This window comes from Antechinus flavipes, chromosome 3 (assembly GCF_016432865.1).
Source record: "Antechinus flavipes isolate AdamAnt ecotype Samford, QLD, Australia chromosome 3, AdamAnt_v2, whole genome shotgun sequence".
In the NCBI taxonomy this organism is placed as follows: domain Eukaryota; kingdom Metazoa; phylum Chordata; class Mammalia; order Dasyuromorphia; family Dasyuridae; genus Antechinus; species Antechinus flavipes.
Genome location: NC_067400.1, coordinates 335,355,242 through 335,364,775, shown reverse-complemented (window position 1 = coordinate 335,364,775; position 9,534 = coordinate 335,355,242). Strand labels below are relative to the sequence as shown.

The window sequence follows — 9,534 nt, the reverse complement described above, 5'->3', positions numbered from 1 at the left end:
TCAGTACCAGGCTGGAACTCTACAAAATGAATTGGATAGATAAATTTGGTAGTCTTTTCTGTGATATTTGAGGTCTTAGGAGTGAATGAAATTGTCAATTAAAAGAAAAAAAGGCTATGTAGAAAATCTTTGTAGGATGCTAATAGTATTAATATTTTCCTCTGTGATATATACACATTTTAGCGACAACTTCAGGAAATAATTCCTTTAGCTAAAGATGAATTGTTAATGATAGGGATTTTGGCACTATTGCTTATTGGAAATTTAGGCCTTGTATTGTTTCAAATAATACTACAAAAAAACCATCGATTTTGTTTATGTAGTAACATTTTTATAGTGTGAGTATGAGGAAAAGTGGAATCTGTTTAGCCCAGTCTTATCCCTCTCTCTCTCTCCCTCCTTCTCTCTCCTTCTCTCTCTCTCCTTCTTCTTCTTCTCTCTCTCTCTCCCTCCTTCTCTCTTCTTCTCTCTCTCTCTCTCCTCTCTCTCTCTCTCTCTCTCTCTCTCTCTTCTCTCTCTCTCTCTCTCTCTCTCTCTCTCTCTCCCTCCTTCTCTCTTCCTCTCTCTCTCTCTCTCTCTCTCTCTCTTTTTCTCTTTCTCTATGTGTCTTTCTCTCTTTCCTACTACTTTCTTCAAAGAAACCCATTTATACAATGTGATAATAAAACAGAAATTAAAAAATATAGAATGAATGAGCTCTCCTAATAGGAGCAACATAGTTCAGCTTAACTAAGAGATAGTCTCAGAGCTCACCCAAAGGGGAATTCCCCAGTCACTAGTGTAGCAAGCTGAAAATAAGAATATAATGGAGACTGCCAGCTCCTTTCATGTTGGCTTCTTCCCAGATATTTTTCCTCCCCTCAGCAACATGAAGCAAGGTTGGCATCATTTATATTCTTTCTTGAAGCTGGAAGCCAAAAATCCTTGAAAAAAATGAAGAACCAAAAAGACTAAAGAGAACTCTCCTCTTCCCTGCTCTGCTTTGCCCCTCTTTACAGGCAGAAGACATTGATCTCTACTAATGAGGAGACACATTTGTTTTTGGTGATTGGGTTACATTCCTTTCCTGAGCATAAGCTTTTTGCAGTACCTTGCAAAAATTAGTTGAATCAAGTTTAAAACCTGTATCTTATATAGGCCAATTCCAATAGATTTGTGATGGAAAGAGACATCTATATCCAGAGAAAAGATTATGGGGACTGAATGAGGCTCACAACATAGTATTTTCACGTCCTTGCTGTTGTTTGCTTGCTTGTTTTTTTTTCCTCTCATTCCCCCCCCCCCCCCTTTTTGACCTGATTTTTCCTGTGCAGCATGACAAATGTGGAAATATGTTTAGAATAATTCCACATGCTTAACCTATATTGTATTGTTTGCTGTCTAGGGTTGGGAGGGAGAAAAACATGGAACATAAAGTTTTGCAAGGGTGAATGTTGAAAACAATTTTGCATGTATTTTATATATAAACACACACATATGCATATTTTTATATAATACATATGATGTTTCTGCCCCTAAGTTTCTTAAAATCTAGTAAGTAGTGGGGAGGGTATACAAATTGTCATAATGCAAAGCAAACTATGTTATATGTTATGAGAGCTATAAGAAAATCCCTATAGAGATTTCAGAGGAAAGAAGAGTTCACATATGGTTAGGGGTAGGGGAAAGAAGAATCACAGAGGACATAGAATCTGAAGAATGGGTAGAATTTCAACAAGCAGAGATGATGTGGGAGGACATTCCAGAGAGAAGGAATTATATAAACAAAAATGCCAAAACTTGAATTCTTTGCATGTGTTTGGGGAACAAAGAATGAATCCCTGTTTGCTTGTTACATATATAATATAATATATATTGTTGGTGGGGCCTTAAAATAATTATTATTTTTATGGAAGATCATAGCAGATGTATCTCACATCTCACAATAGACAGATACATTTAGAATTTATTCTATAAATGATGAGAAACCATCTAACAAATGAAGAAAAAAATTTCAAATAAACTAGCTACTTTCTGTAAGGTATTGTACTAACACACTGAACTTAGAAAAATGAAAAATGCCCCCCAAAGAGCTTAAAATTCATTAGAAGATATGAGAAATGTGCAAATGGACATAAAATTACTCTTGTGTTATTCAGATTATGGTCAAATGTGTAGGACAGTGAGGAATTAATAAATGCTTGTGTCCCTTCCTCCCTTCTTTCCTTCCTTCCTTTCTTCTTTTTTTCCTTCCTTCCTTTCTTCCTTCCTTCCATAGATAAAAGAGAATGGCATATAAGTTTTGGAAATTAGGAAAGGCCTGGCCAACTCAGTGACACCTGAACTGAGCTGTAAGGAGGAAAAGGATATAGGAAATCAGTCTGTTCCAGATTTAGGTTTCTGGAAAGGTTCTGAGGCAGAAGAAAGGAGAAATTCAGGAAATGTTGAGTATGGTAGACAATAAACTGAACACTGGGTTTGTGAGGAGATGCCATGGTGAAAAAAGGCTAAAAAGAAAAATTAAATTTATATATACAAATATAAAGTTTATTTATATTTTATTTAAAGTTACATTATTATTTATTATTATATTATATAAATTATTTTTATTATCTGTCATGCTATAAATATCAAATATTAAAACAAAACAAAACAACTAAATATACAATGTAATATATAAATATATCTTTTATTTAATATTATATACTTATCTGTGATTATATAAATTATATATTTAAAGTTTATGTATTGTATATATATAAAGTATATATACAAATATACAGTTTTCATTGCCAGGATAGGGAATATGTATTTTATTTGTAGAATATAGAGAATACTTGAAGGTTTTTGAGTAAAGGAGTAACATAAGATTTATGCATTAAGGAAGCTTACTTTGGGAGCTACTGTGTTTCCCTGATAATAAGACCTATCCCGAAAATAAGCCCCCCCCCTCTTACTGTGTAAGATTCCTCTAAAATAAGCCCTCCCCCGAAAATAAGCCCTATTGAGATTGCTACTGTAGTGAAGGTGATCCCCTGCGCTACACACTACATTACGGTACCCTCTGTATGCACCGTCTCTCACCCTCCCCCCCGCACTGGGTGAAATGCACGCCGCGCTCCGAGCTGCATCCAATCAGAGCTGCAGCAGTGAGCGCGTCATCCTGTTCTTCCCCAGTGATTTGCTTGCTGGCGCCATTGAGAGCAGTGCCGCGGAGGAGAGCTGAGGCAGAACAACATAAAAACCTGGTATGTAAGCGGGAGTGAGGGGGCATGATGGAGGATAAAAGGGGCATGATGGAGGATAAAAGGGGCATGATGGAGGATAAAAGAAGAACTCAGCCAGCACTCACCGCGCTAAAGAAATGAAGAACTTCTTTGCAGAGAGAAGAATAGATCAAGTAATGATTCCTGCAGGAATGACTGCCTAGCTCCAGACCCTTGATATTGCAATAAACAAGCCATTCAAGGACCATTTGCACATGGAAGTCAATGGCTACATTGGAAATAGAATGGAAAGAAATCAGCGTGGAAACTTTGTGAAGCCCTGTCTGCAAGAAGTTGTGACTTGGGTGAAGAAGTCATGGGATAAAATTACTGACAGCTGTGTCGCCAAGGCACTACGAGCAGGTTACCTGGACAAGACGTGTTCATTTAAAGAGAGCTATATTGCTGGACATGACAGATTGGGTCCACTTCTTCTGAAGGAAATAGAGGCGCAAGACATCCAGGACGGAATTCAGGGTATGGACACTTATGACGATGTTGTTGAAGAAGATGACATGATCATTATTGAATAAAGGTACTTTTTTTTGTTCACATTTACCTGTTTATTAAAATTGCTGTCAATGTTCATTAAAATAAGCCCTCCCCTGAAAATAAGCCCTCTGGTGTTTTTCTGTCCAAAAAAAATAATAATAAGTGTCTTATTATCGGGGAAACACGGTATGTGAAGTAGAAAGGAAAGACAGGAAGAAAAAAGACAGTTCAAGAGGCTATTTCAATTGAGGGCCTGGATTAGGGAGGAAAGTGGGGGAGATGGGAAGGAATGGATGAGACAGTAATTCTGGGAGCAGAGCACAAAGGATGTGATGATGGAATTGGGTGATGGAGAGAGAATAATCAACTCTGACCCCAAAGTTTCAAAATTAGATGTCTGGGAAAATGGTAGTACCAGAATATGAAAAGAGGAGATGGAAGTAGGGGGAAGGAATGACCAATTTGGTTATTGTACTCATAGGGTTAGTACAAATTGCAAACAGAACATCTTAGTGATTTCTAATATGCAGAAATATAAATTCAAAACTGAAAATTTTGGAACTAGTGATAAAGATTTGGAAATAACTGCATAAATACATGATTTCATGGTGAACCAACTGGTTTTCAAAGTAACTGCATCATTTGGAACTATGCTTAAAAAGTTATCAAACTGTGCATACCCTTTGACCCAGCAGTGTTTCTTCTGGGCTTATACCTCAAAGAGATACTAAAGAAGGGAAAGGGACCTGTATGTGCCAAAATGTTTGTGGCAGCCTTGTTTGTAATGCCCATCAATTGGAGAATGGTTGAGTAAATTATGATATATGAATGTTATAGAATATTATTGTTCTGTAAGAAATGACCAGCAGGATGAATACAGAGAAGACTGGCGAGACTTACATGAACTGATGCTAAGTGAAATGAGCAGAACCAGGAGATCATTATATACCTCAACAACGATACTGTCTGAGGATGTATTCTGATGGAAGTGGAATTCTTCGATAAAGAGATCTAATTCAGTTTCAATTGATCAAGGATGGACAGAAGCAGCTACACCCAAAGAAAGAACACTGGGAAATGAATATAAACTGCTTGCATTTTTGTTTTTCTTCCCAGGTTATTTCTACCTTGTGAATCCAATTCTCCCTGTGCAACAAGAGAACTGTTCGGTTCTGCACACATATATTGTATCTAGGATATATTGTAACCTATTTAACATGTATAGGACTGCTTGCCATCTGGGGGAGGGGGTGGAGGGAGGGAGGGGAAAAATCGGAACAGAAGTGAATGCAAGGAATAATGTTATAAAAAATTACCCTGGCATGGGTTCTGTCAATAAAAAGTTATTAAAAAAAAAAAAAAACAAAAACCAAAGTAACTGCATCAATTCAGAGAGAGCAGTATGACTGAATCTTAGTAAGATTTTATGAGCTATTACATCTTTACCACTATTTGTGGCAGATATTAATCAGATCCAATTTGTCCTCCTAGTGACACTGTTATAGATCCAAAGAGATCAAAGAATGAAGGAAAGGACCATATGCTTTTTTGTGTATGGTAACAAAGAAATGGAAACTGAAGGGTGCCCATCAATTTGGGACTATCTGAACAAGATATGGGATATAAATTTGATGTAACTATTGTGTTGAAAGAGATGATGAAGGGGATGGTTTCAAAAAAACATGAGAAGACTTATATGAACTGATACAAAGTGAATTAAATAGAACCAGGAGAACAATTTATATTATAACTAACAAAAGTGAAAATTTTGGAAAACTTAGGAATTCTGATTATCACAAAGACCAATCATAATTCCAAAGAACTCCTGATGAAACATACTATCAACCTCCAGATGAAAACTGGACTTGAAGTGCATATTGAAGCATGTTTTCTTTTCTTTCTCCTTTTTTTCTTTTTAAATTTCAACATCTTAATGTTGAAAATTTTTTGTGACTACTTTTTTTTTGCATGACTATACACATTTGTAATGTGCTTTGGTTTTTTGTTTTGTTTTGTCTTCTCATTGGATAGAAAAAAGGGATAGAGAGAATTTGGAAATGGAAATGAAAATAAAATTGAATTTAAAATAGTCCCTGCTCGCTAGGAACTTACTTTTTATTAGAGGAAACAGCATGTAGTGGTACATTCAAGTTATAAATTGTAGATGGAAACAGAATAAGATGCAGAATAAAATAGGAGCTACTGTTGCAAAGGAGGCGTTTTTTTGTTTGTCCTTTGTTCTTAAAGAGGACCATAATATCAGGGAGATGATGCCATGGTATGCGAGCGAATTGGATTTAAGTGAGGGAAGGTTGTGTAAAGTCACCTGTCTCACTTTCTTTTCCTGAGCCATCTGGATCCAGTGTCAGCTATAGATGAGAATGATTGGAGATGGCCCTAGAGCATGAAAGATATTCTAGAGATCAGACAATCTTCTCTTGCAGGAATCACTCTCTGAGCTGAACCTTAAGAAAGTCACACATCTTAAGGCTTGTGGGGAGGTGATTCCAGACAAGGAGGACAGTCCGTGCAAAAGCACAGAGAAGGTAAATCATGTGTTATTTGCAAAGAACAATATACCACTGATAAGTGGCCAACCCAGTATTTATGGTCCTCTGACTCTAAACCAAGAGCAAGAGTCTAGAGTCAAGAATTTCATTAAGATTGTGAATTTAGGCAACTGAAATGAACTAGTAAGAAAGCTAGGGACAACTGGGGTGAATTTTGCTGGAAAAATATAAGTTCTGTTTTGGATGTGTTGATTTTGAAATGTTTTTACATCATACAGTTTGAAATGTTATTTAGGCAAATGGGAATCAGTCCTGGAGTTCAGGAGAGAGATTGGCTGGATATAGAAATCTAGGAATCTTCTACATACATATGGTAATTGAATTTATAGGAGTTCATGAGATTACCAAGTGAGAACTTGTAGAGGGGAAAGAGAAGGCACAGAGCAGGACTTTGGGGTAAACCCACAGTTAAAGGGCATAATGTGAATAAAGATCTGGCAAAGAAATTAAAGCATGGTCAAACTTAGAGGCAATGAAAAACTTAAAACTTAAAAATGAAAAAGTGAAAAACTTAAGATACTTTAAAAACTTTAAACTACTTAAAATACTTTGACTTGAAATTAAACCATGTTTTTAAATATAAAAGTTATTAAACAAAATTAGTTGTATTGCTATTAACTGTAAAAATTGTAATAAAATATTTAATGAAAACATCTTTGAAAGAAAATAAATGTATGCCTTGGCATTTATTTAAATACAATTTTCCAATCATTCTAATTAGTCTCATAGACTGTGAGATAAGAACTACCTGTATTATCATCACCCCCATTTTACAGGAGAGGAAACAGGTTCAGAAAAGGTTAAATGATTTGCCATAAATCTTGAAAGTGTAAGAGTTGGGACCCAATTCCACAAACAACAGGGACTTGGCAAAGAGTGCTGAATAAATGTTTGCTGGTTGCTGTAGATCTGCTTAGAAGGGATAGATAGATAATGGGTAGAATAACTGTTCAATACTATACTAGAAAAGAGAGATTAAACAGAGGGAAACAGGTCAGGAAGAGATATGATGAATGGAATGGGTAAAATGGTACCTAGAAAAAAGGGGCAGATAGGGCAAGTAGGAGGGAAAAGGGATAAATTAGGTGTCCGGGACAATTGCATCTCTGAAGACAATTTGTCCTGCCCAGAGGGAAAGGAATAAAATCAAAGCCCAACAAAAGAGAATTGGAATAACGTTCTACTTCATTGCACACTCCGACTACCTCCATGTAAAGCCCGGCACTTTCTAAGGGGCTACGGCTGACAATGACTGTCGCGCGCGCAAACACGCATACATATATATATACACACAGAGAGACACAGACGAGCGCGCGCACACATACACACATACAGCCGAATAACAACAGGCAGAGAGTAACACGGCTGTGCCAACGGTCTCCCTCTCCAACCCTCTTAGCATAGAGCCGGGCACAACCGGGAAGCTCGCAGTGAACCCCAGCGGAGGAGACTGCAGGCTCCATAGGGGGAGGGGAGCTGCCCGGGAGGTTCGTCCGAGGCCCCGGGAGGGAGGGCGCCCTTGGTCACGTGCCTAGAGGAGAGGGCGGTGTCTGGCGCGAGCCAGAGTCACTCTGTTCTCCCCCTCCGCCCCTCCCCTTTTCTCTCCTTCTCTCCCTCCCATCTGGGGCGGAAGTGAGGTTGGGACGGTGTCCGGTTGCTGCGCAGATTCGGGAGGGGAGCGATTGAGCTAGGGGGAGAGGCAGACCGTCAGACAGACAGAGGGACAGTGGGAAAGAGGGATCGCCGCACAGCCCGGGCAGCTCTAGCAGCTTCTGAGAAGGCGCCGGCCGTGACGAAGATTAGCCTCCGGAGCCCAGCATCAGCACCCCGAGCCCGGAACACCTTCGGCGGCGGCGGCGGCGGCGGCGACGGCCGCATCTCTCCTCCGGGGCCTCCTTACCCCCAGCGTCCAGCGTCGTCCGAGAACCGAGGCCGAATCCCCGCCGCCGCCGCCGCCGCTGCCTGAGCCCGCGCCCCAGCCGCCGAGGCTGCTGCCGGGGGACCGAAGCAGGGAGAGCCCCTGCAGCCGCCACCCGAGCAAGCTAGCCCGCCTGCCCCCGTCGTCGCGGCTCGGTGAGTGAGGGAACTCGGGGAGAGGCCGGCCGGGGATGCAGCCCGCGATATAACGGGGCCGGCCAGGGATGCCGCCTGCGGCCTGGGCGCCTGAAGGGCCCGGGACACCGGGAGGGGGGCGGCGGCCCGAACCGCGGCGCGGCTCCTCCCCTGCGGCCTTTATCCTTTGGGCTGAGGCCGGCTACCTTTCCATCCGTGTCTACAGGGGATGATTGGTTTGTCTGGGTAGGTAAAGGCCTTGTCCCCATCGCTGTCGGGAGAGGAGGCGGAGGCCCTGGTTCGATATGTGTCTCCAGAGTCGGGGCGGGGGAGGCATAAGGTGAATGGAGGTGTGTGTGTGTGGGAAAGATGCTGAAAGGCACCCCCTTTATTCCTCCCCCTTCCCCCCCTGCTCCCCGGCCGTCGGGAAGGAGGGAACGCTTTAAGGTAAAATGTGTGTGGGATGGGGACTTTAGGGAAAGACATGCCTTTAACACTCGTAATTTTTTTTTTTTTGGGGGGGGGACAAAAGATAGTATAAAATTAGACTGTAGGTGAGCAGGTGTTGACTGTCAGATCTCTCCACTCTCTAAAGTGTGCATATGTGCGGGGGTATTAATGTGTTCTGACTCGGGGGTGCGTTCTCTCCGGAATCTGCAGGGGAGGTGGCTTGGAGGTGGGGGTAGAGAGGAAGGAGCGGTGTGGATGGGATGGATTCGATTCGATCTCTTCCCCAATTCTCCCTCTCTCTCAAGCCCTAAATGAGATTTTGGCTGATGCAATGCAGGTAATGCGATTTAAAATTTCTCTTTGTTGTGTTGAACCCGTCTAGGGGATTAGTTCCGGAAGGGAAAGGGCCCACCTTACCTACCCCCTCCTCCCCCTCTCCCCCCGCGCCTATCCCCCTACTTCCCCCGGCAAACACCGACGTACTTTACCTTTTTTTTTTTTTTTTTTTTTTGCTGGGATATTGGTAGCAACTGAGACTCCGTGGTAGAAATGCCGGGCTCCAAACCATTGGATATATTGGGAGATGCTCCTGGATTCTTTTCTTGGGTTGGAGAGAAAGGGAGACTGGCAGGAGGAACCAGGTGAACTTCCCTTGCATTGTGCGGGCCGGAAGTTTGGGACTTTGGATTTCTTGCTACCCACTCCTCCATCCCTCAGGATTGGAG

At 41.3% G+C, this 9,534-nt stretch overlaps 1 protein-coding gene across 1 annotated transcript in view; it reads left to right on the top strand.

Moving 5' to 3' along the window:
• Nucleotides 1-7,964: 7,964 nt before the first annotated feature.
• The window catches only part of FAM168B (family with sequence similarity 168 member B), a 45,819-nt gene continuing 44,249 nt past the window's right edge, over nt 7,965-9,534 (top strand). The window contains exon 1 of the mRNA XM_051985664.1: nt 7,965-8,380. The gene's annotated coding sequence lies outside the window, so the exon portion shown is untranslated. The remainder of the gene's footprint in view (nt 8,381-9,534) is intronic.